Source organism: Buteo buteo, chromosome 21 (assembly GCF_964188355.1).
Source record: "Buteo buteo chromosome 21, bButBut1.hap1.1, whole genome shotgun sequence".
In the NCBI taxonomy this organism is placed as follows: Eukaryota; Metazoa; Chordata; class Aves; order Accipitriformes; family Accipitridae; genus Buteo; species Buteo buteo.
In genome coordinates, this window is record NC_134191.1 from 22757705 (window position 1) to 22785514 (window position 27810).

Consider the following 27810-nt stretch of genomic DNA (forward strand, 5'->3'; position numbering starts at 1 on the left):
TCAGATTTATATTACTACCATCCAGTTTTCAAGCCCTAAAAATGCCATTAATAGGCTTCAGAAATACATGGGATGGTCACAAGGACAATAGACCTGGGTTACAGCTGTTCTTGCAGCTGCCATAAGCTTCACATGCTCCAGAGATGACAGTGATTGATAGTCAAATTACATTGCCAGTACACTTCTGTGTCAGGCTCATTATTAGACACAATGCCTTGGTTGCTGTTGGGAATTTGCTTCATTTAGCTGTTCCCAAGATGAATTCTCCCATCTCCATAAAAGAAGTTCACATAGTAGAATAAGTTCACGAATATATATCAGAAATAAACACTTGATGTGGTATGAACAATACAACCAATAATATTTAATAATGAAAGAACAAAATATGATGAGTTGCAACCACTTTTATAGTTCAAGAATCTATTTCTAGGGTGGCAAAACTTCTCATGAGATGCCTTTTTGCATGGCTATGGTTTCAACTTTTAAAGACGACTTATGTTCATAGTACACTTAACAGTGGGCTTTTTTGTAATAGATTCTTACATTCACACCAATTTTCCAAATATCCTTAGTCAATGCTTCTTATTTTACATATAAAGGAAACAAAATTCTGTTCCCACACCACCAGGATCATGAGCAAATACAGACTTCAGCCAAGCTGATGATCAACACATAACAGTGCAACTAAGCAGCTGGTCAAAGAAATATAAAATTTTCACAGAATCCTCCCTTCAGATTTTTCCATGCATATAGTCATAGAGACTGTATTTGGTATTTACAGATCACTAGTTTCAGATTATTTGTAACATTAGTAAACCCTCACTATGCAGCTGTGAAATAAATACTATGGGAATAGCAAGTAGCAGCACCTACAGAGATTTCCTAATTAAATCTTTCCATTCTAAGGATTCAGTCAGCTGTTTAGTGATTTCTTCACTCTATTTTTCTTGACTGAAATTAAGCAAATTGAGCCTTTGCTTAGGAAGGCTTCTTTAAAAAAGTTTCAGATTTTTTTTCCTCTCTTTAGGAGCAGAGTTCAGAAGTAAAGTCTGCCCCTTAAAAAAAAAAAAAAAAAGGAAAAGGAAAAAATGGGGCAGGGGGGTGGCAATTTTCCCCCAATCACCAGGTCTTTACAACTATTCAGAGGTAGAAGGTGGAAGTTTGACAGAACCCATGGCATACTTGCATGTTTTTAGTGGTTTTAATGATAAATGGCCTTAAAGTTGCTCAAGTTTGGAGAAGTGACCTACAATTGCTACATTGCTCTGGAGCAGAAAACCCAGCACTACTGTGCACATTATAAACTGTTCAAAGCTTTCCTCTCTGGCTGATCATGAAGTCTGGTACCTTCATTACCCATACCAATAATATTTCCCTATGTTAGAAGCCTGTACTATTGCTCAAACTAGGAAGGCGGATGTTGCCGACTCCTGAAAAAAATGGCAGTGAGCAGAAAAACTTATAAAAAGACATAGCACTATCACAAGCACTACTTCAGTACGGAAAAAGTTATCTGATCCTGCTTCTTCCATTTCTCCATCTCATTTAGCACTACAAACACATTTGCCAGTGCTCTGCTTCCCCTACCTCATGCTTCCCATATCTGTAGCCAAAACGCAGTTACAGCTTAGATACACGGCCAAGAAGAAAAGGGAAAAAAAAGTCTCTCTGATACCTCTACACCAAGGAGGGGACCCATACAGGCTGTAGGTAACCTCACCATAAAAAACAACACTTCACAGCACTGCAAGCAGCATGTAAACAGAGCAATACTCTGTAAACAGTGCAGCACTTTCATCTGGACAGGCACAAAAGAAACAGATTAAAACAGATCCAAAGGAGTAACATTCCTCTGATCTCCATTAGTGAAACTATAATTAGAACTTCAGAAGTCATTTTCTCTTCCTTGCTTCATAATTGAGATGTCTTCAAAAGTTTCTCTTTGCAGTTTGAATGCAAGCAAACTTTATATGGAAAGATAAAGGGACCTGATTTCCCACCAAGTAAACAAAAAGACCTCCACACACCTATGATATTTTAACAAGTACATTTGAGCTGCAATACAAATGTAGATGTATGTGGATTAATATGAGAAAGTTTCTAGATACAGTTATCCGTCAATCACTTGAAACACTGCTCACATAAAAGGCAAAACACAAATTCAGTGTTATTATCCTTCATGCTATACCTTTTATTTTTCTATTCTTTTCCTGTTCTAAACACCTCTGACTTCAAATACAAATATCACCTTGATGTTATAGCAGGTAGCAAATAAAAATTTTAACACTTGCCCTTGCTTTTCTTTCAGTTCCCTGCTCGATGTCTCAGTAACTATGCAACAGCTGGGAGAAGCAAATGAAAGCAGCCCCTGGCACATATACATTGGATCATGCTCAGCACAGATGGAGTTTTAAGACAATTTAGCTGTCCAAACCTCCCTGTCTCTCCCTGAGACTCATAATTCATCCATATTTGAGCAGATTATTGCAAGGATGTGAAAAGGCCCTGGCATTAAGGCAGCATTTTAAAGGAACTACAAGCTCATCAAACACTAAGGTGCTACAACTTCTCTGTGAACACACGGGTACAATTATTTTATGTAGACAAAATAATGTATTTCCTTCAATGGACATCAGACTTGCAAATGGATTGATTATCCTCTTCTACTCGAGTCCATATTCTACAGGAAATTGCAGCCTCAAACTTTTCCTCACCAAATTCTAGGCAACTTGCAATGGAAAACATGGAACCATCTAAAGTATACAGAGCATTTTCTACTAAATATTACTCTTAGCAGCCAGGTAACATGTTGATCTGTTTTATTTAGCACTTGTTTAATTCCTCTGTATTTCCCCCAACAACTTGAATCAATTTTATATGGTGCTACTTCCATTGCTGTTTCTGTACTTGTACTATCACTTCTACAGAAGTTCACTGCAGATGCCAGCTTAGGGATCACAACCACTCTTGGCAGCTTGTTCTCTTTCCATGTTTAGATTTAATGACAAAAAAGTTTTTTTCCTATCCTAAAGCAGGCTTCAACAGTCTACTATGCTTGGGGAAGGGGGCGGAAATCTGCTGTTTGTTTGAATAAAAGAGAAAAAAGTTTTCCATTTTAGAGAGAGAAACAACGTCTAAACCTGAAATAAACACTCCAGATACTGAATATGTTTCTATCAAACTGTCTGACATCTCTGCCAAATTACGTCAGGTTACATATTACTAAACATTTATGTTACCATCAGGACTGAAGAAAACAGAATGTCAGAAAAGCAATTTGTAGAAAGAAGAGAAAAACTATCAACAAAAGAGAAAATCTAACTTGCTGGTGGTAGTGTGCGTTTACCAAAGCAGCTCTGGAAACCTCTTCTTAAGTAAAATGCAGCATAGAGGAATGCTAAGAAGTGCTGAAGAGACAGCATGCTTGGGAAAGAAAAGATTGCACGTGATGGCTCCAGTGCCCTATTCTTTTATCAATTCTTGCTGTGAGCCAGTAGCTGTTCTGGGTTCTGCTGTACTGTAAATGGCACTAGAAAGTAGGAATACCCAAGTGAGCTTTAAATGAGGACATCAGTGCATCAGTGCTCTACTGTATTACAGAACATTGAAAACTGTTGGAATGCAACCTCAGAAGTCAGTCTGTAAGCTGTTACAAACACCTTACGGATCTGGCCCTTCTCAAAAGTATGAGCTAAGTGAGAATTTATTCAATGAAACATATTTTCATAGCACATAAACATTAGACAGAAGTGTTTGGATGTTGGCCAATTTAAGTAGAGCAAGCTTGGCTTCTGAGAAACAGGATAGGAACCACAGCATTATCAAGTACCAAATACACTCTGCACAGTCAAGCACTAAGTAGAGGACGTACACTCTGCTAACTCTCGACACTTGAAAGCTTTCAATGATAAATACATCTGAAAATTAGCATTAAGTTTGCAAGTAAAAGTCAGGCATAAAATGCCATAAGATCTCAACCATCCAAAGTGTCTTTTGGCCTGCTGGAAAGCTAGACTGGTTTTTTTTAAAAAAAAATTTTAATGTCTGTGACTGGTAATTTTGTGTTTACAAAGACTTAGACCATCATTCCAGACAGTTTTGGAAAACCTGTCAAGTTTTACTATCTAGAGATTTTTGAAAAAACAAGGGCCATAGAATGATCTTGATAGATTTTTTGCATCTTTTTCTCCATAGCAATAAGTATATTACACTTTAAAGATTCATAAGTTACAGATTTCTCACATGTACTTATTGCTGCCTAGTCCCCCAGTTCATAATCTCTATGGCCTCTTTCTTTTTTTGGACTCTTAAAATCATCTCCATTCTCACTGAGATAATTTCCATTCTTCGGTGACTAGAGTCACAATCTGAAGTGATCCGTTATAGGATAACAGGAAAAAGAAGAAAAAAAGAAAATTTGAAAAAGGCACATCTTTCTCCCCATTACATTCTAGATTATTTGACAAAAGTAAATGCAGCCAGCAGAAACACAGAGAGAGGAAGCAAAATTCCTCATTTGCAACCATCTTTGCAGTAGGTCAGCATGGCTTAGAGCCACAACTGAGAATTTCTGAAACACCATTTCCAAGCTCTCCATTGCAGCACCTCTCCCAACTCGCACTTCTGCCATAACTCAAAGTTTATAACTATACAGTTAGAGTTTATATATGGTTAAAACAGGAGAAAGGAATCTTGAAAAAGTAAAGCTTTCAATGTCTTACACTGCAGCATAATTCCTAAACTCCTTCAAGTGTTTACTTCAAGGGAGAAAGGAATTCTGCCCTTGACTAAGACAAGATTAGCCTTAAATTAATTAGACAATAATGATTTTAATACAGAGCAAGGCTCTTGGTGCTTCACCTGGAAGCTAAGCAACACCAGCTCCATGATTTGCATTCTGCTATGCATAAAACAACACATTGTGACTGCCAGGACTGGTACTTCCACAGCATGTTTGTATACAACCAGAGTGTAACTTCTTGAGGCAGGATACCTATCAAGTGTTTCATCTTTGTGAGCCAGACTGGATGGCTTATATTTCATCTTTGGAAATAAACCAAATATGTCTAGTTACTGGTTTTAATTAGTAGGTGTTTCCTTAGAGCATTGGTGAAGAGGTCCTCTCTTTAGAAAAATGACCTGTTAAACTATGAATTAACCTCTAAATCTAGTAAGCCAGTTAGTTACATGGCCTCTTAGCTCCTACCTCTTCCTTCATGTCCAGATTCCTCAAATTTGTCATGGAAAGGAGCACTGGTCCAGACAGAATAACAGACCTAACAGACCTTTACATTTTATCGCCACTGCAATCCACTTTTTCCTTCCACACTGACCATTTTCAAATAAATCAAACAAAACGGGTTCCCAAGCAACTACTGCCTTGGCACAAAGCCTAATAAAAATCCATATAAATTCTGTCTGATGGCAGAGCAGGACTACAAAGAATGAGATTTTTCTAAGGTTCTGACATGCTTTTTCTACACCACAGTAGGTCCAAAACCCAAATTAAACGAGATGTTTACAAAAATGTAATAGAGCTGTGGAACTCCTCTCTGCAGGAGATTCAGGTTTATAAAACAAAACAAAACAAACAAACAAAAACCACCAACAAATTTGTGGAAGAAGTCTTTCAAAAGAGGAGACCTCTGTATCTTGTTTACCTAATTCTTACAGTCTTCCCTAGTCATCTGCCACTGGCCCCTGTTGAAGATACAGTATTACTTTAAATACTCCCTTTGTCTCACCCAAAGAAATATGTTCTAAGTTCTAGCCATAAATTATACATTCAAAATTTAAGCAGGAATACTTCTATGAACCTGTATTTGTTTCACTCAATAAATTAATCTTTTTTGACAAACAACACTTGTAACCTTGCATGACATAAAAGAGTGGTTTAGGATTTAATGCACCTGTGTGATTTGAAGCATAAGCATTCATTGTAGCAAAATTCATGTACACTAATGACTGAATTGATTGTTATAGCAAGAGTCAGGTATGGTAAAGTGGGCACAGAGATTTGTGCTTTCCATATTGCTAAGCTCACAGAGAACTGTCTGCAACCAACACTTAAGTAAAGCAACTGAATTTAAACTCAGAGACACAGGGCATAATGTGTAACTGTGTTCAAGAAGACATTACTAGTTTTCCTTGGCTTATTAGTTGAACAAAAAGCTGTGAAATATGCTCTGATCTAGTAATTATTTAATTTCTGATTCCCATAGCTGGCTGAATCACTACGTGGATTACAAAGTGCAATGTACAGAGCTGCCTGCAGTTGAACAGAGCAGCCAGGGGTGTTTCAAGTGTTTATTCTTATTTTTCATTCTAACCCTAAGAAAACACCTCACCAACATCATCTTCACAATTACAATTAATGTGCTGGTATATAGTCATATTATAGTTGACATAATTTACAAATTTTTGCTTCTTTTTTACAGTTTGGTACATTGTAAAATACACACTTCACTGTAAAAAAAATTGGTTAGATATGGAGTCCAACATTCATAATCTCAAAAGAAGGTGCTTCTTAAATGAGCTTGGATATAGTGGAAGTTATTGAATTCTTGTAGGCAAGAAATGATTTACATATGTTTTCTACAGCATCTAACACTGAAGTACAGAGCCCAAGAGGTTTCTAAGCACTATTGGAATAATAATAATAAATACAGCAAAGAAATTTGGTTCAGTTTAATATGTTACAATCTTTTCCTCCTCTTCAGATTCCAGAAAGCCTTATACCCAAAGGAAGATGTGTACCTCCACTGCCAATAAAAGAGGGTGTCATTTTCCTGTTTTATTATTGTCTCATATATGGTTAGGTTTTTTGGTCAAAGATTGCCATCCAGTGGCAAGAAGAACGGTGGTGTAAATGTCAACTAACAAATCCTGTCCATTTTTCCAGTACTATCTGGCCTCAAAATGACTTGGGAAAATAACTTAATTTTTTTTTTCCTGCTACCACATACACTTCTAATTTTACATGAGACAGCAGAAGGATTATGCGGGCATAAAAGCTCCTAGCTAGAAGCACCTCCATCAGAGCAAATGTTAAGGGTTGAAAGGCATTTTTTAAATTTTCCTTGTCGTTTAAGCTCAGCTAGTACTTTCCTGGTACTAGTCTGACACTTAAAGTAGCTTAGAGACTGTCTCAGCTTACACTCAAGGCTGGAAATAAGAAATGAACACTTGACCACTAGAAGTAGACTGAGAAATCCTCCTCAGCTTCCCAGAGCTTCACCATCTTCCCGGAAAAGATCAGTCTCGACTTGATGGCTTGGAAAGCACAACTCTTGAAATTTCAGCTGCTCTGAAACATATACAATTATATTCAATTCTGAACTCTCTGCCAAGCACGTTAGCCCTTTTCTTCCCCTGGGACTTGTTTTTTCCTACCGTTCACACCGTGAGAAAATAAGGAACTACAGGAAATGGCTTGCTCAGCTCTTACTAAGGTCTTGATGATGCACTACGATCAGCTCTGGTCATAGAGTCCTTACAAAAGGTACTTACAGCACCACCACAGCCACAGGACATGCTGGACTTTACCCACCTTCCCTACCATGTAACCTCTAGCATTAGATTTCTTTCATCTGGGTCAGATTCTATAGTTCAACTCCTTCTCAGCCCACCTTGCAGTTTACCCACTTTCCAACTGTGGCTGTAGTAACAAGTCTAGTTCAGCTTTTTGCCCTGCAGGAAACCTTCTCTTGGAGCATCTAAACAGCCCCTGATTAGAGGGACTCAAAACAGCTTCTTTAAAAAAAAAAAAAAAAAAGGGGGGGGGGTGGAAATGCTATGCAAGAGTATACATTCTCCTTAACATATAGAGTCATGTCTTTTTGGTACATTTTCAGGAAATAGATGCAGGAGATAAGACTGTTAATTAGAACAGGAAAAAAAAATTTCCATGAGCTTTAAAATTCCCAGCAGTTCTGCAACAGTTGCTAACCTTTTACCAGAATCCTTTAATTATTCTCATTATCATTGTTAAGAAAAGATCACAGAAGAATGGACAGAGGAATTTGCGTCTGATCTTTTACAACAGGGCTTCCAATCACAGCACCACACTTGGAAACATTCTCAGAAATAACAAAGTTAGAAACTATTAGAGATATCAAATCTCTCATTCTGTTTTGAGGGTTTTTTTTTTTTACAGAAGATCTTTTGGAGTAGCGAGATCCACTGTTTCAGTCCAATATTTTAAGCTTCATGACCACCTCATCTTTCCCAGCATACAACTCATGTAACAAACTGAATGCAGTTTAGAAACCTTAAAATTATTTATTACATATTCATTAAAACTATTCATTATTTTCATTATATGAAAAAAGTGCTAGTCAGCTGCAGATAGAGAGCTTATTTCTTAAGTAGGATAAGATTAAATTCCTTCCATATCACAATAAATTTACTGGGGCATTATACTGCTAAACTAAAGTGGTTGGTTTTCCTTAGAAGGAAACTAATTTAGAAATAGCTGAGGGAAAGGATAGTAAGTGTTCAGTTTAAGCAGTAAGGACTTTGTATGCTTGTTTGCATTTTTCATGAAACCTCCATATACATTACGCATCCTAGCCCTATGTGATTTTTGCTTTGTTGTTATTTTGGTTCACAAAAAGAGTTATAATTTGAACTGGAATTCCACATGTAGTGCACATTCTCCTATATTAGTAGTAGTCTTTAGCCATAGCATGGAACCCTTGTTTGACAGCAATTTATCAAAATGTATGTAGAAAGATGACCTCCAAATAACAAGGCTAAAAATACACGTTCAAGGACCAAACACAGTGAAAAGTGGGCTTACGCATTAAAGTGAAAACAAGTTTCTTAGAACAACGCTGGCAGAGGTAGATGCTGCGCTATTAAAGTTCACACTTAACATGTTGCAGAACGTCGACTGAGATAATTGATTTAACACACACATATAAAAAAGACAGAAGTATAACTTTGCTTTTGGGGAGGGCAGAGGGAAGGAAGAAAAGGAAACAGATGAACACACATTCTACTGAATGCTTCTAAAAAGCTTCCTTTCTTTCACAACACTCTGTATATAGAGTGCAACTGCTTAACACATCTGGCAGCCCAGGAGAGGCAACTACTTTCCTCAATATCTCTAGATCTCCATGAGTTTCACAAAGTTAAGCAGTTCCTCTAATGCTGAACAGTGCCCTGTGCAGGATGCAGGGCCAGTGGATGGGTCAAGCTTTGGAAGAAGCCACAAATAGATTTGGAAGACTGCAGAGTAGGTTTAATCAAGTAGATGAGGTGACTTAAGGGATGAGGTAAAAATCACACAATCAGTGACACGTTTCATTTGTTTTTTCAGAGTTTCAGACCCACTAAACACATGCTGGTGTAGACAGCTTAAAAACACTTTTTCTAGAAGGTTGGGTGGGGGTTTTGGTGGGGGTTTTTTTGTTGTTTGGTTTGGCTTTGGTGGTGGTTTTTTGCCAGCAGAGGCTGCTATTTTCTTTTAGATCAGAAAACACGTGCAACAGTTGCATAAACACTAAAATACAGAGAATCAAGTATTGTGGAAATTGCTTGTTCTAATATAATCAGCAACACTTGGAGGTTAAGCAAACAAACAGTTTACTCTCAATCCTACACTCCTCATTCATCCTCAAATGTTTTTTCAGCAAAAGCTCATCATTTCTGTTTATTTCATTCAGGTCAAAGAATTTTTAAGTTATAATAAGCCTACAGTTGAACCTCATTCAACAAATATATTACATATCTGTAACATTTATAGGCTTTTCTACAATATTTATTGCTGAGATATTTACACACCTCAGAAAAATAAGAGATTTATTTTCTCAGCTCCACAGCATGGCAAGAATGCTTATGCATCTTTGCAGATGGGGGAGGACACAAAAAAATTAATATGGCTGGGAAGGATGTCCAGCTCTCCAGAGTCTCCTCAGTCAGCACTAACAGCAATGTTACTACCTGCCCTCCATTTTAGGTTTAAGGATCTAAAGTATTTCTCAGTGATGTTTAGGGAATGGGTATATTTTACTTCCTACTGCAGCAGCTTCCATTCTTTTAAAAGAAATTGTAAGTCATTGAACAACCTGACTAATCCAGCTTTAAGAACTGTATTACAATGTAAGTTCTACTGCCACCTGAAGTCCCAGTCAAAGGTAACAGATTACACTGACCAAGTATTGCACAAACACGAGCATTACCAGGGAAAATTATCATCTTGGAGTATGACAAGGTGAGTAATAAATAGAACAAAGACAAGACACAGGAAGGAAATGAACAAATAAAGGCATTGTTTTTATACTATGAGTCTACTTTACACAATGGCCAAATATACTTGCCAGTCATATTTATACACCTTAGTATAAAAGGGCACCTCGGATGCCCTCTTGTGGCCTGAGACTTCAGCTTGCAGGATTCTTATAGCCCAAAGGTTTGGCTGAGACAAAGTCCACTGATGCCAAAAAGAAGTCCTTCCTTTCATTTTTTGATCAGGGCTAAAATTTGGCAGCCTAGAACTTGATCAGTTGTGGTTCAGATTTCAAAAATATAGACTGTACTTAGACAAACCAAAACACAGACCTACAACATTTTCATTTAAATAGCAGCTAGTCAGTCTAACATTAGAAAACCACTTTGATCCTGGGTGGATTTTTAAGAAATTAAGACTTCTAGAGCATTTAAAGTATATCAGCTCGTTCTAACTACCAGATCAAGATGTAATAAAAACATGAGGATTGTTCATAGAGCAGAAAAACCCAACTTCACTTCTTTCCTTTTAATGACAGAACACAGCCAGCCCTCAGAGAGAGGAATTCCTAACAGGCTTTCAGTGCTTTCACGTAGTCTTTAGGTAAAAAACATGAATGCTAGCAAGGGAAAGGACCCTTTATCTTCCCTATACAGGAACATCAAAGTTAAGTTGGAATCCACATGACTATACTTTTAAGAGAACTTCCTTTCATTAACAAAACCCTCGAAGATTCGATGAACTTGACTATTTGGTCTTTTCAGCTCTTGACAGATTCATACAGCAAAGCACTGTTAGTCTACAGGGTAAAGTCAGCAGCAAACATAAGTGAAATGAACCGCAATAAGACGACATGCAATGAGAGTGATGGTTGTCAGAAAAAGACCTTTCAGCTAGTTTTTTCTTGCTTTCTTTCTAGGATCTCTCTGGCTTCTCTATTCCCATTAGACCTTTTACAGTGTGCGTACTGACAGCAGATCCTCCACATCAGTGGAGGAAACCAGCAGCAAAATAGTCATATCCTCCAGCCTATGAAATTAGCATCCCACATGGAACACCTATTACTGCTTCTATTGCAGAGGATACATCTGGTTATGTTCTGTAGACTGGTCCTGCTTCTCATTAGCCCAGACATGCATTAAGTCCACTAGTACTTCCTCTTGAAATATTTACATTGACTGTTCATGTGCTTGCTAGGGGTATGAACTGTTTGGAATGGAAGAAAGTTGGATTTATCTATGTGTTTTATAGCAAACACATAGAGCATCTCTTACTAAAATTAAAGCAGTACTGGCTTAAGTCTACAGCAATTAGCGTTCAGTGAGGAAAAGGTAGGAGTATTGATTTTCACTAGAGTGGCATACAGGAGGTAAGCCTACCGACCTGTGCAGAGAGGGACAGGGATTCATGTACACAGAATGGCACAGAATCATCAACAGTTTTCCCAGACTGCTTTCCTGGTCTTAGAATTGATTGGGGGGGGGTGGGGGGGGGTGGCGGCGGGGAAGCAAAACACACTTCAGAAAATTGTCAATGCTTAGAAAATAAAACCTTAAGAAAAGCCAAATGTCAAGAACATTTCTTATGATCCAAAGATTACATAGAGAGGAAATGAAGTAGTAATTGCTACACTGAGCACACAGAAAAGGTAGAATGCGCTTGCAAAACTTGTACAGGAAGACATTTAAAATTGGGGTGGGGGGCATGGACAGGGAGGCGGGGAAGAGTTCCCCCGGACTTAGATCATAAACTGTGTCCATAGGATACAATTGTATTTTACAGGCATCAGATAAGCAGTTCAAAATACTTAGACTGAGCAGCTGCAAATTATCAATACTGTATTTATTATGCATGGTCTGTGGTCAGATTATCATATAAATCAACCATAATTGAGATTTTCAGGATTAGAACGATACTGTAATTATTACTTTCCAATTCAAGAAGGGCACTGTTGCCTGCATAACAACCAACCAACCAACTACTTGGGAATCACGGGTTGTCTAACTTTCATGACTCTTGGACAAAAAGAATCACACCACCTTGGTTGAAGTAGTCAATACACTGGAGCATAGGGCCGCCTGCTTAGAGAGATCTCGACAGCCTGGAGAATGGGCTCATGAAAACCTTATGAAGTCCAGAAAGATAAATGTGGAATCTTGCACCTGGAATGAAATAGCGTCAGACAATAGTACATGCTGGAGGTCAGCTGCCTAGGCAGCAGCTTTGCAGAAAACAACCTGGGGCCCATCAAATGACAAGCTGAACATAAGGCAGCACCATGTCTTTGAGGCAAAAAAGACTTACCACATACTGTTCAGTATTAGCAAGACTGTAGCTAGCAGAACAAGTGAAGAGATTATTATCCTTTCTTCAGTACTTGTGTGAGATCACATCTGGAGTACTGTCTCGAGCTTGGGCTTCTTATTACATGAATAACATTGAAAAACCACAATGAATCCAGTGGAGTGCCACTACACATAGGATAGCTAAGATGATTAAGGCCTTAAGATGAATAGGGGACTGAAGAAAATGTTAAAGAGAAGATAGAGCCAGACCTGCCTCAGAGATGCTCTATGAAAGGGTAAGAGGCAACAAAAACAAGGTGCAGCAAAGGAAATTTCAATTACACATAAGGAAAAATATTCTTCATAATGGCAGTGTTCAAACACTGGAACAAGCTGCCAGAGATATAGTGGACTTTTGTCATTAAAGATATTCAAAACTTGACTGGGCAAGAACCTGATCTAACTTCAAAGTCAGATCCAAATTTTGCATTGGCCCTGTCTTGACTAAGGGATTGGACCAAATGACCAGCCAAGATCCCTTCCAACCTTAATTATTATATGAGTCTACAATATTTATCTTTCACATTCACTGTATGAACTCAAGGCCTTAAGTGCTCAATGGCAGCATTCTGCAGCAGAGCTGTTAGAGGCTAATTACTGGAAAATCTTGGACACCTTAGAAATAAAAAAGGGGGTTTTTTTACAGTTTCTCAGAATGAAAAGGAAATGGCCTACTTTATCAGTGTGATTTAATATTATATTACACTTAATGAATCATATTTTGGATGACCAATGCACTGCACGATTTTTGCTTAAAATGTAGAAGCAAATCAGAAGCTGTCAGGAAGAAACCCAAGAATTTGGCAGGCACTGTTCAGACTTCTGGCACGTAACAAGGAGGCTGAAAGATTATGGAATAAACATTCAGCTAGATGGTTATGGTAAAACTATTAGAAGTAACATGGGAAGTTAGGTGGCAAGATAATTATCAATATAAGTTTCAAACTTAATACATCATCGTTTGAAGCAGGTGATCTTTGTGACTGGAAAATAGGATTATAAATAGTAATATACTATTGTATGCTCAATGACAATAATGTAATGGATTAATTCCTTACCATTTTTGTTTCAGACTCTCCCTACACTCAACATACAGATTATTATGTAGACCTATTTTCTGCTCATGTTTGGAGGGTTCTTGTTTAGAAGGTCTAAGTGCATATTTCTAAGTTTTCAGAAATATGCCAAATTGAACAATGTTAAGTATAAAAGCATACATAAACCAGGTCTCTCAGTAAAATCCTCATATGGACAAAGATCTGTTTGGTTTTTTTTCACATAGGTAGTACTACCCACTACATAAGTAATAACCATCAACCTGTTCATTGATGTTATCAAGGGAAAAAGCAACTTTGTCCCTCTCCATTATGATTTTACACAGTTATAACCATGTCAGTACCTTTACAATGAGAACAAAGCCTTATGGTGTTTGGCCTAATCCAGAAAAGACAACTCTTGCTCTAATCTCAGGAAATGTGTTAGTGAAAAATCTTTAAGAGACAGAGGTCCCTTCCAACCTCAACCACTCCATGATTTTGTGATCTTAAATGAAAATCCATTTCTGCTCTAAAATAGCTCAAAGAATCATATCTAAGTTTGTTCCAAATAAAAGCAAGGTTGAAATACTCCACAATTAAAACAGGATCATAGCTAAATGCAAGTCAACACATTGTTGTGAAAATGGTAAATGTCATCACTCAATGTATAAATGAAAGCAGAACCTGTAAAACCCATGAGTTAATTTTCACTCTGTTCAACCCAAAGATGTCAGATAAAGCCCTAATCTTTGTATAAAATAGTTCTGGAAAGATGCAAGTCGATTGGACAGTCCAGAGGAGGAAAATAAAAATGTGCAAATGTCTCAGAAACATAGCCTAAGATAGAAAAATTGGAATGTTTCATGATGAAGGAGCAGCAGAATCTGTCTTTAGAGAGGCAGAATAACTTTCTCATACCATCCACGATAAACAGGAGAGGTAACAATGGGCTTAACTGGTGGAAGAGAAACTTTTTAGGTCTCAAGCAATACTGTCTTAGGCGATTTTGAAAATTCTATCAAGCCTTGCACCTGCACAATCTTGCATACAAACACTAACAGGCACTGGGTACCACAATGAAAACTATAGTTACAGTGCCATGGATTATTTAGCCTATCCTTTGTCAGCATCTGGAAGTAGTTCACAGAAAGAGTGTATACCTGTCTGTCCAGCAAAAAACGAAGCAACTTAGAATTCACAGTCCTACTGTCTGCAAGCATTAAATCCTCCACCCCCCATGTCAATGGTATTGTTATACCTTTCCTTAGTGCAGAGTCAGTTTTTTGACTGACTCACCAATATGCAACATCTAGGATATAAACATTTACATGTTCAATACAAATTCTATCCACATTAATTTACCATTAAAAAGGTACATATCCAGATAGCAGAAACAGGCAGTAAATGGAGCTGTTCTGAAGATAGCAGAGATTTCAAAACAATTTTTATCGAGCAGAATTCTGAATTGTTTTTTGAAGTTTGGAAAACTTTGGTCCAAGAACTGTTGAAATTAATTCTGAAATTATATTTCACAACATCTTACCATTATTTGAAATAAGTAATACACAATATTTAAACCATTTTAAGAAGGACTTTCTTCAGAACTTCAAAAATACTTCAGAATATGCTGTACACTTCCTCAGAATGACATCAGCATTTTCCATAACCAACAAAATTCCAGGTTAAAGCCAGCTCTCATCAACAGTTCTGGATAAACAGATAACATTATTCGCCCAGCTTATCAACAAATCTTGTAAAGACCATCTTTCCTTTAAGCAGTGATCACCAAACTTCTTGGCCTTAAAAAAATTATATGAAAATATGCATTGTCAGAGGATGTATTGCCACATTTGTAAGGAAGCTGTGGGAAAGGGAGCTCATGGAACGCCTCTCAGATGAGCAAGAGTGGCAATGCTGCCTGAAACTGTCACTACTGCACCGTGGCGGGGGAGCTCCCACAGACTTTCAGAGGAATTTCAGAGTTCAGATTATCAACAAGTTCTAACCCTACTCACATCTCAATTGCCAGTCGCATAATATATATCCCTATAATGGTAATCAGACACTAAAGATTACAAGGTACTTGCAGCCCAACAGGCCCTATGTTTCTCATCACTGCTGCAGAATTTCAAGCCAGGGGAGAAATATCAGTTTATTGTTCTTACAATGACAAGTTTTAGCATCTCAGTCTCATAGGTCTATTACGAGTTAAAGAGTATAAGAGTAATTCAGTGAATTCACAATTCACCTGAGTGTAAAGCTAAGTTTTCCTTTATTATCAAAAGATGTATACGACCTCTGAAAGAAGCCATATGAATAGAAATGTTTCCCATGTTACTTGGCAAAATCAGCCTCTGAAGCAGTTCTTGGATCACTCCATAAAGAAGTGAATTTTTGAGTTGTCACAACTAATTTTCCATGAGACACTATATCAAAGATCAAGAATTTTTTTTATAAACTGCACCAGGAGGCATTACTATTTCTTGAACTTGAAAGAACAGTTATCAAGAGGAATAATATGCCATTATAAACAAGTACCAGATGGTAGAGTTATTTCTCTAATGCCCTGTTTAATTATGAGTAAACATGAACACAGGAAAATACAGTAAAACAAGAAGAGGAGGATATGTAGCTACATTAAACAAAGGTCATGACCTCAATTCTATTTTCCCAAAAATATTTCCTAGGACAAACCAGAAGGAAAATAGAATTCTTCATATTTAGAAATCAGCATTTAAGTACCAGCAATTTGCACTAGCTCTTCTTCATGGTTTTCCACATCATGAGCCAGATTCTTCCATCATTATTCATGTTGAGTATCATCCAACATCATGAAAATATTGCTTTTAACTGTAAACACTCCCAGCTGAACTACCTATTCAAAATTCATAGCAGCAGGATCTGGATTCATTATTGCACATACTGGAAGGAGGAAGGAGTTTCAGAGGTAATGAACCTTATTACTTCCTCTGCTCTTGATCCAGTTGTAGCTGTAGGGGCAGTCCAGATTTCCTATTTGTACCCCATCATAAAAGGAGGGCTGTCATCCAGTAACATATCCATTCTGTAGCAGTTTAGGCTAGGAAGTAAAGCAGATGGGGAAGGAAGCAGCAGCAAGTTGAAAATGTGCTATATCCATGTATATACTCTTTTCTCCCTTAATTTCCCAACAATACGTAATAAATATGTAATTCCTTTTCTAAATCCTGAACTGTCTTATCTAAAGAGGATTGGTTTTAAATCCTTCTTTTTCTCTCACACATATTTTTAATACATATTTTCAAACTGAAGCCATGCTTTAAATACTTGTATATGTACGTACATACGTATTTAAAGCATGACTCTATTTTGAAAAAGACAGTATATGGGTTGGAAAAAAGAATTTTCCTTCCTACCTTCATAGTGCTTATGCCTGGATTTAGAAAGTAACAATTTCCACTAACAAATTGATTATGAGGCTCTAGCTTATAAAGAAATAAGTTAGACCCCATCCTTTGCAACTTCACAATGTATAAAAGTGTTATGTTCTCAATGACTGTAATTAGCACAAGCATTAAACATTTAACTTTTTGTCTACAAAAACTATGACTGGCTAATGTAATTCTGTCAACATGACATTTTCTAACAAGCAGTGAACTTGTACAGATTATTAGAACACCGTTCACATTTTCTGCTCATAACTTGTACAGACACTTCCTGTTCAAACCGTCTCATCAAATCTTTCTAGTAACTTTTTGGAGACATCTACTTACTAATTTGAGCTGTAGATGACACCAACAGAGTGCACTGAAAGATGAACCTTATGCAGTCCCCTATCTCAATAGTGTTGTGTAAAGCAAACTGCCAATTTTCTTGACCCCATTGCTTTTTCTTACTTCCCCTCTCTACAAACGTCTGCCTTCTTTCCCTTTCCTTTGCATTCCTCTTCCTTTGTCGTACAGACCATTGTCCTGAAGGCTCTACAAAAGGTCACTCTCTCGAAGGCTCCTTCACCTCTGCACGTAGCCCTTCTCCCCAGCTGCAACACATCCTACAATTTAATCCTACCTGGGGGTGCAGTTAAATGTTTGTTAACCCCTTACTGACACAAGTAGCACATAAATGCAATGTTTTGGGATCCAGCTACCCTTCATCCAATCTCACTCTCTGTAGTATTCTGGTGTTTTAGAAACCAAAGTGGTTGCTACCCGGTCAGCTGAAAATGAAACACAAAAGAACGATTAGCACCATCCTGGCACGCAGTGCTTCACGGCTGCTGGGAGAACTCCTCCACAGATCTATTGTCTCCTAAGGGAGCTTAGAGGCCTTTGGGATCCCACTGATAAGGAGAAGCACTTAACAGTTTCCATATTTCTACCGCTGCAGAACAATGAGACTTGAACCACCTACTCCCGTGGAAAGTACAAAAGGGCCACAAACCACTACCACCTCATCTGTAGGGACACCCTGCCTGCCCACTCCCCACAACCACCACCACACATCCACCTTCATCATCTTCTGGAGTATCTTCCTAAGAAAGAGTTACCAATTTTTGGGAAAATATATCCATTTTTTGGTCAAACCACTATTCCCTACTGTGCTGTTTACTCTAAAAAAATTAGTCCTCTTTTTTCTTTTGCTGTTTATAACTCTCCCACAAGCAAATTCACTTTTGTACTGAAATAGAGAATATTCTATAAGTTTCCCTCTATTATTTCTCTCTCTTTTTTTTTTTCTTTTTTTTTCCCTAAATTTTTTTAGGTGGAGTAGCCAGACGTCAGGGAATCTTATTTCAAAGCTCTTTTATTTGGACATTCTGCAACTGATTCTAAACTGGAAAGCAAACAATGCACGTTAAAACACACATTCAATGCATATGCCAGAAAGACCACAGTATGTACCACAGCAACAAACCAGTGAGGAGCTTAGAGACTTTAACACACTCTCTGTGCCTTTATGTGAGTAGGTTTCACTGGGCTACTTAGCTCATCTCAGATTGCCATACTGCTTGTTCTCTCATTTTAAGATGCACCACTACAGACACTTCAGTATTTGGTAGCCAGCTTAATACGTACACACAATAGTTCATGAGAAATACCTAAAACTTTCTGCTATGAGAAAGCTTAAGAGCACTGATGAAAATTGCTTGGTTTTTCAGCAAAGAGCTATAGTTTCATACTTGTAGAATAGCACTTCACAAAAGTGGGAAAGAATTCATGCAGTGAGCAGAAAGGAAGGTTTGGGCTGACAGCCGGTCAGGTTAGTGCATGCAAAGGCACAAGCTAATATCTGCATGTGCTATGGAAGGCTGTGTGAGTGCTGTTTTGCATATATCTCATTTGCAGCTGCCTCATTTGCAGATACATTTTCTGAAGCTAGGTTGGAAAATTTAATCCCATCAAGTTGCTGTGAAATGTTGGCTGCCCACACAATCAACAGCCTGACAGATACTGATATCAATGGAAATAGGAAAAAAAAAAACCTGTGGACTTCAATTATTGAATTCTGATGAGGCCATGGAAAGCACATATAAAAGATATTCAGATGACTAAAAGGCAGATAGATTTTTAAAAGATATTGCAAAGTTTCAAGGCAAGTTGAGAACTCCAGTGCCATGGGGTAACTCACAGGATTTTAACTATGGAAAGACACCATGTTAATACAGATCTAGCACAACAAAGGTTTTGATGCTGTAGTCTAGGCATGCCACTAACTGCCCTCAGCTGTGAAACCAAATTCAAAGTGCACTTACTGCATGATAAACAACACCTGGATGCATACTGGTCTACAAACTTTGAGCAAATCTGTACAGCAAAAATAAGACACAATTGCAACAGAAGTATACATAACCAGGCTATCCTTAATTTACTAAAGATACAGAAGCACTGCGTTCAACACAGGCCATGCAAGTCAGAGACAAGCCCTCCATGAACAGTTACTATATGAGCTCCTTCCAAAAGCCAATACAAAAACCAGCATGACTTGGTCTTTGCTGTTATTTACCTGCAAAATTAATTTAACCTGCTAAACTAGCCTGTATATGTCTATCTGTGCCATTATCATCTCTTCATTTTGCTGTGAAGTCATTCTGTCTGAAAGGAAATACAGCATACACAACTGAATAATGATAAAAGATAGAAAATAGGTCTGTGTTTTGGGAAAAACTGAAGAAGCCCAGGGAAAGAGTTATAAATCCAACACATTTGCCAAAGCTAGGGCTGTAGATAATGGGACCAGGGTCATTGGACTGAGGCAGCTGTCTTCCCAGAGAAAGCAAGGTGGAGGGGAGATTGAATTCTAAATTAGAAATCTAAATTCTGGCCCAGCTCCAATTCCAATCCACTTTAGAAGTGTTGTAACTGAAATTTGTAGCACACAGCTTCAGAATCAGTGACTTGTAGTTTATTATGACATCCTACTCATCCTCATTTCTTAGAGGTTACTGGACTAGATTCCTATCCATCATTAAATTACTCCTGTATTTCACTACATCAGTTAGTAAAGATCCAAGGTGCATAAAACAAAATAACATTTAATGCACTTCACAGATTTAAAAAAAAATAAAAATCATGTATTATGTCCTAGTTACAGTGAGAGCATCTCTGCCACTGGTTCTGCAGCATCAATCTTATTTAATGTACTCCCAAGAGCCTAATTCATCTTCAAGTTGATATTTACCGTAAGAGTGTTATTCTTTCTTTGCCTTAACTATGAGCTCCCTATTTGCCTTTTTCATATACTTTCAATGGTATCAATATCTACTTGCTGAGATTAGAAATGATAAGTCACTAACCGCGAATTAATAAATAGAGGACAGAAAGCTTTGCATCACACTTACAGAACAGGTGGACAGACAGTCTGAGTGAGTTGATGGTACCTGCAAGCAATACTATTTTCTCTATTGGAGGGATCAAAGAGAAGTCCGGTCCCCAAACCACTAATACCTGCAGAACAGTGTGACGGTTTAGTTAGGCAGGAGAAGTCCCCATGCTAAACAAACCCTCATTTGCAGCACATCGCCATAAAGAAGTAAGTCTTATGCTGCAACTGCCAGTGGGTCTGTGGTCATGGAAGAAGAGTGTCACCTCACGCATTTTTTGCAGACTCTGACAGAAGCAAAATGTTCCCATGTTCAACAAGCCCTAATAAAACACCTTAGGGTTTTGGTGAAAGCATTTATTCAGTGGGTGAGCAAAGTGTCATCTTCAAGAGGTTCTGTCCCAGCTTGAGAAAAAACAGTAGCGAAACAGTTGGCTCACATTACTGCTCTGTCCAGTCCCCAGACTGTGATGGATGGGGTGATGCTGGTGGTACCAGCAGAGCTCCGAGATGGCTAAATTTTTCAGAAGGCAGACAGTCTGCTCTTGGACAGTGCTTATCCCACTCTGCTAGCCCCACTGAAGGTTTGAAGTCTGAACAAGACTAATAAATAACAGTACCTCATATTCCACAATGTTAGATATTAGCAATTTTTTTCCACATACTTCCAACTTGTCTATATCCTATTTACCTGAGGCTCTCTTCTCCTTCATTAGCTTCATGATTTAAAGCCAAAAACAGAGGCTCAGTGAATTAAGCTTAGGTCCTGGCTTCTTTTGTAAGGTATTCTAGTCTAATTAGACTTAGCTCTCATTTAGAGTGTTCATTTACAGTGCCCTGTGCCCCACCTAGTAACAGCAACAAATATCTGTTTACTGGCAACTGTACCATTTTTATAAAACTGTTTTCCAGTAAAACAGTTTTACTCTTTCCTTTTTTTCTAAAGCTACTATTTGCTAGACAATGCCTCCTCATCCCTGCCCTGTCCCCCCTTAGGCAAAAGCCAACACATTATTTTCATTCAGTATTACAACCTAGTTCCATTTCCCATCCAGACTGCAGAAATCATCCTGAAAATAAGGCAACGTGGCATGAAGCCAAATGCACTGACTTTATTTCCTAACCAGAATCAACAGCGTTGCATAGACTACAAGCACTTCCTCTTAATGCCATCAGTGAGAAAATCAACACATCAGGACAAAGAAATCATTCCCTGCTTTCATGAACCAGAAACCAAGTTTTCTCCAAGTTTATACCTTCTGTAATTCTTCACACTGCACTTAAATTAACTGAAAATATTTGTAAAACCACAAATCAAACAAGTACCTCCTTTAGGTTATGTTGCAATTTATGTTAAAATGTTAAATTTTGTTAACATTTTTGTTAGACTACTTTTAGTATTACAAAAGGTCAGCCTCCAAGGCAACTGAGATAGCCTGACTCTAGCAGTATAATTGTATATATCTCATTCTAAGTAACTCTAGATACAAAGATGCAATCCAGTTGTAAAGCTGTACTCATCCATGCTGGTGAGAGTCAGAGCAAAAACATCATCTGGTGTTATCATCATTATCTTGTATTTTCTGTCTGAAACATAGGATTCTTATAGAAATTCTTCAAAATGCAGAGTGGAAAGACTGAATTTATACAGTAAAATACATTTTCCACAAAAGCATCAGTGAAAAATATTTTAGTATAAAAATGGACACGGGTGTATCTTCCAATTCTATCACCATCAGTGAGAAACAACACCACAAATCTACCTGCTCTATTTACTTTATGGACATTCTTTCAGGCAGGCTCTCAGGCATGTGGAAACTCTAATGTCCACTCTGCATGCCTGCAAGTGTGCTACACCTCTTGAGCAAGAAAACTGACCTATGTCAAACAAATTGGCACTACAGTACACAGAATGAAACCTGCTTTGTGAATGCCTAGTATGGATCACCTTGTACGGTATCAGGAACTGCAAAGTTCTTCAATAACATCTGCTGGAACTTTAAAAAAAAAAAAAAAATTTTGCTGCTTTAATGCCTTTTTTTTCCCAAAAAAATATTTGGGCAAATTAATTTATAGGCAGAGATGTCTAACACAATCTTAAATTGTAGGCATCTACTGAAGAGTAGCATGGTAAAACCCTCATTGTGATGATATACTTTCAGATAACTCATTATTCAGACACAGGCCAACAGATTACTTGGGTTTCTATGACAAATATTACCCTCCTCAAACAAACGCTACAAAGCTGGAATTTAAAACTACATCGGAGTCAATTCGTCAAGATCCATTTTAAAATTACATTATTCAGATCTCAAAACATACCCTGAAATAAAAGGGCCTACTTTAACCAGATCTGATAGTTACACTTTCTCAGTTCTTCTAGCTATTCCCCATGGCCAGCACCAAAAGTGACTGATCTCTCTAAGGTACCCAGAAATGGTGTTTCTTATCCAACAACCAAGTTCCAAAAGAAAGCATCCGTTCCTCATCATATCCTGCCCAATGATTTCTTTAAGGGCCCATCCTCATTCAGTCTCAGTTGTTCTCTTCGAACTCTGTCTCAAGACAAGCTTTCCTCCTTCACCTCAAGATCTGAAGTCACTGCATACCTTTAATGAGCTGCATTAAATAGGAGGAGCTCACATTCACCTCTTGTAAATTCTTGAGCCTGGGGCCCGTAACAGATCCCCCCCCCAAAATCACACTTTCTTCCCAACACCTTTCTCTATGCAGCAGTTCATAATTCTTTTCTAGGAAACAGGTTGTCCCTCTACTGATCTATAGCTATACTTGAATCACAAGTTTCCACAGCTTAGGATTCTGACCATGAGGAATTTCCTATTCACCATCATATTTATCCCAGGAGTAAATAAAGCCAAGTTAACATTTGGTTACCTTTGCTGGATTCGTTTTTGACCAGTCAAACAAATAAATCTAACTCATTACAGAGTGACTTAAATAGAAGTTACAGGCATGTTAATTTTATCTCTTGGTACAATTTATTTCTTTTCACCAGCCTTTTTGGGGGTTTTGTTTGTTTGTTTTGGGTGGGTGGGGGTGTGTTTGTTTGCTTTTTAATTTGGGCTTACATTCAGTGTTATTACCACTCAAAGTCTCCCCTAAGAGCAGATTTACCTCCTGCATAATCTTCAGCAGATGAAGTTGATTCTGGGAATTGGCTTGACATTCCTGATCCTTTCCCTCTGAGGACTGTACCTCTCCTCAAAGGTGATTTAAAGGGGAATGTCCACTCTTTTGTAAGGTTAAGATATGCCCCAAAGATTACAGATAGTTCAACGCCAGACATCAGTCACTGTACTGAGATATACCATCAATAAAGTCATACCATTCTTCTTAGACTTTGTAGAGATAATACTTCACTGTTCCTAACAATATCAAGATACTATATTCAAGAAAAATTGAAGTGTGACTATGGAATGGTTAGCAATGCCACATAGACAATAATAGCAGTAGAGTCATCACTGAAACAAAATAGCATTATAAAGCTGCTTCGATAGCTGATACCTAGCTTAAGCTATTGAAGTCTCAGGCACCACACCTTCTACACTATCCTTATCCCTCACAGCTTGCTTACAGCTAGTGGGAGTTTGTCTGCCAGTGTCTCAGCTGAATCTTGATTCAGCTAACCTGAAAGAATCACCCCACTCAAAACAGGGATGGCTCTCGGCAGCATTCCCTAGGCTTTTTCATTAAGAAATTAGTTCATCTAGGAAATTAGGAGCCTAAGTAGAAATGAGGAGCTGAAATACATCCCTAGTGTGAGCCCTAGTTCTAATGGTTTGGTGGGCCTGGAACAGTTCTGGTCTGGTTTTGCCCTTTGGATTGGAGCAATGAATAACTTTCAGCTGAACTCTGCCACAAACCTCCCAACTCCACCTCAGTGCTGTAGATGTGAAGCAGCAGACAAATCCACTCTCATTAAAATGTGGAAATTATGATACTGCTTTACTCCTTCACTGTGGATGGCTTCCCTAAAATGGACATATCCTTTTCACTTATCCATGTACAACAGCCTGCCAGCTAGGGCACTAGCCTACCCATGGAAGCCTAGCCCCGAGTCCTTGTTCTGCCTGTTTTACCACATACTAGTATTTCCTTTCCACACATATTAAGTGTTTAAACCCAATGATTTCAGACCATGACTACCATGGTAATCACAGGCAACAGCCCACAGCATGTTTCATATCGCACCAACATTGACCTAAAAGAATCCTAAAAATGGTGGGAGCAACATCACTGCTAGAACTCATCTTACACTGGTAAATAGCTATTCATGCAGGAAGTCAAGTGAGTTAAGTGACAGCCTGGTAAACACCCACCACTGTTCAGTATCTGTCTCCTGGAGAACACAGCACCTTTAATTTCTTTTTTATTGCTCTTTCTGTCAAAGATCTTCATATGCTTACCCTCACTAAAAAATGAAGTAAAGCATATTAAGACATATAGTACTGTTTATATGATTAATACATATGAATGCAAGGAATGAAAAAGAAAAAAACACCCTCAAAACACTCTGAAAACCGCAACCAAACAAATCAACTTGGGCAGTGCCAGGTGGCACTTCCTGCACATAATAAGCCCGTTTGCTATATACTCTGCACTGACAGAGATGGAACAGTGCCTGAGCTCAAATCTCGTAGTACAATTACCTCTAATGCAGCCAAATTACTCAATCACTTAAGATACCTAAGCGGACAGCATCATAATGCTTGCTAGACTGGTCAGAACTTTCAGTGGCATTCAGATAAAAGGCATTTTATAATTACTGATAATGTAACTCCTAGGATGATAAATTACAGGCTCCTTTTTGTCAGAGTTTTACAATGATCTCTGGTGCAAAACAATTAGCAGGAAACTTTGCTGATTTATAGGCAACTACAGTACTGTTCATCTTCTACCATTCTTCAAATGAACAGGTATTACATACACACTTCCCCTTTGACTGGCAGTCTCTCTTCTCTGTGGATGCTCAACAGAAAAAGAGCGATCCTACTTCCCTTGTCAAAAACTAGCATGGATAGATGAATCTGTTATTCAGCAGTGATACCTGGCATGCAGCAAGTCTCACCATTTTACATGTCTTTCATTGGATCAGTTGTTTCCTTCAGCCCAAAGAACCCTCAGTTTCAGCTGAAAACAATTATAAGTCATCACAGAGCCTACATGAAACTCCAGTGTCTTAACTAATGCATCTCAAGAGTTCTGAATTTTGATAATGACTTCCTAGCAAAACCTAGCAAGACAAGAGATTCTGCAAAGGCAATTTTGTCTTACATCAACTAAACTTCAAATAACCTTGGTTTGGGGTTTTTTTAAAGCTTTTGGATTCCACCCCACCCCCTGTACTTCAAGGTGATACTTCTGTTCCTGGAAACTGGAAAGGTCTGATCTGACATTCAACATAAGTGTGACAATAACTTCTAATTCAATTGCATAGATTTTTATTTCATTAATGCACAGCAGAATCAGCACCAACTGACGAGTTGTGATGACAAATGTGAATCCATAGCATCTGCTGAATACTTACTCAATAGTCTTAAGATTTGATAGTAACAAGCTAATTAACATTTTAACACCATCACTTTTGTAAAAGGACCTTTCAAAATGCCTTGTCTGCCATATATTTCATCTTTACATTAAATAATTGTTGCTATATAGCAATTGTTAACCTGTGTTGCACTTAAACAAATGCCAGTTCTCCAGAGTTACCCTGTGGTTGCTTAGAACTTCAGTGCAGTTACCAGCAGAGATTCAACTGTGCCTTCTTCAAAGCCATTACAAAACTCAGATTAAGTTGAGATGCAATATTTTTAAACATGAAAGCAAGAAAAGCCTGAGGTAACTAAAAGTCTGATTTGAATAATTCACACAATCACAGAATGGTTCAAGTTGGAAGGGGTCGCTGGAGGTCATCTTCTCCAACTCCCTGCTCAGGCAGGGTCACCCAGAGCAGGTTGTCCAGGACCATGTCCAAACAGCATCTCCAAGTATGGAAATTGCACAGCCTCTCTGGCCAGCCTGTTCCAGTGCTCCTGTCCCTGGACACTATTGATTAGAGCCCAGCTCCAGCTTCTTTACAGCCTCCTTTCCAATATTTAAACATATCAATGAAATTCCCCCTGAGCTTTTTCTTTAGGCTAAACACTCCCAGCTCTCTCAGCCTTTCCTCATAGGACAGAGGCTCCAGTCCATCAAGCATCTTAGCAGACTTTCACTGGACACCCTCCAGTTGCTCTGCACCTCTCTTGTACTGGCAAGCCCAGAACTGGACACAGTACTCCAGATGTGGCCTTACCAGTGCTGAGTGGAGGGGAGAGATCACCTCCCTCAACCTGCGGGCAACAGTCCTCCTAATTCAGCCCAGGATACTGTTAGCCTTCCTTGCCAGAAGGTACATCGCTGGCTCACGGTCAACCTGCTGCCCACGAGGACCCCCAGGTCCCTTTCTGCAAAGCTGCTTTCCAGCTGGTCAGCTCCCAGCGTATACTGATGCACAACACGATTCCTCCCCATGCGCGTGATTTTGCGCTTCCATTTGTTGAACTGCCTGAGGTTCCTGTCGGCCCACTTCTCCTGCAGAGGTGTCTCCAGATGGCAGCACAACCCTCTGGCATATCAGCCACTCCTCCTGGTTTCGTGTCATCAAACTTGCTGAGGGTATGCTCTGCCCCATCATCCAGATCATTAATGAAGATGTTGAACAGGACTGGACCCAGTATTGACCCCTGGGGTGCACCACTAGTTACCACCTTCAACTAGACTTTCCACTGATCACCATGCTCTGGGCCTGGCCATTCAGCCAGTTTTCAGTCCACCTTCCCAATTGCTCATCCAGCCCATATTTCATCAGCTTCTCTGTGAGGATCTTATGGGAGACAGTGTCAAAAATCTTACTGAAGTCAAGGTAGACAATACCTACTGCTCTCCCCTCTTAGAGAGATCGGACTCTTCTAAGCAGATCCTCAAAGAGGCCAAAGTCTGCTCTCCTGAACTCCAGGGTTGTGATCTTGCTATTATTAAAAAAAAAAAGTCAATACACTTTTTTACCATTGAAATTTACTAGGAAATTGTAAACATCAAAATTACCACCATTGTCACCAACTAGACTGTATGCTCTGAAGCTGCGTGCAGATCAGTTCTAGGTTAAAATGTTTGGCTCCTGAAAATCTCTTTTGCCTTTTGCTTGCCTTAAACTTGGTATATGACTCTCTTTTTGTTACTTTTCTTCCCCAAACACCAAAAGCTGTTTGTGGACATGTCAGACATCCTTTTCTGGGCAGTTCATCACCAGCCTACAGAGCCCAGTGGGTACACAAGTAAATGATCCTCCAGGCTCTTAGAGTATCTGATCCAATAGATAGAGTGGAACTAACACACA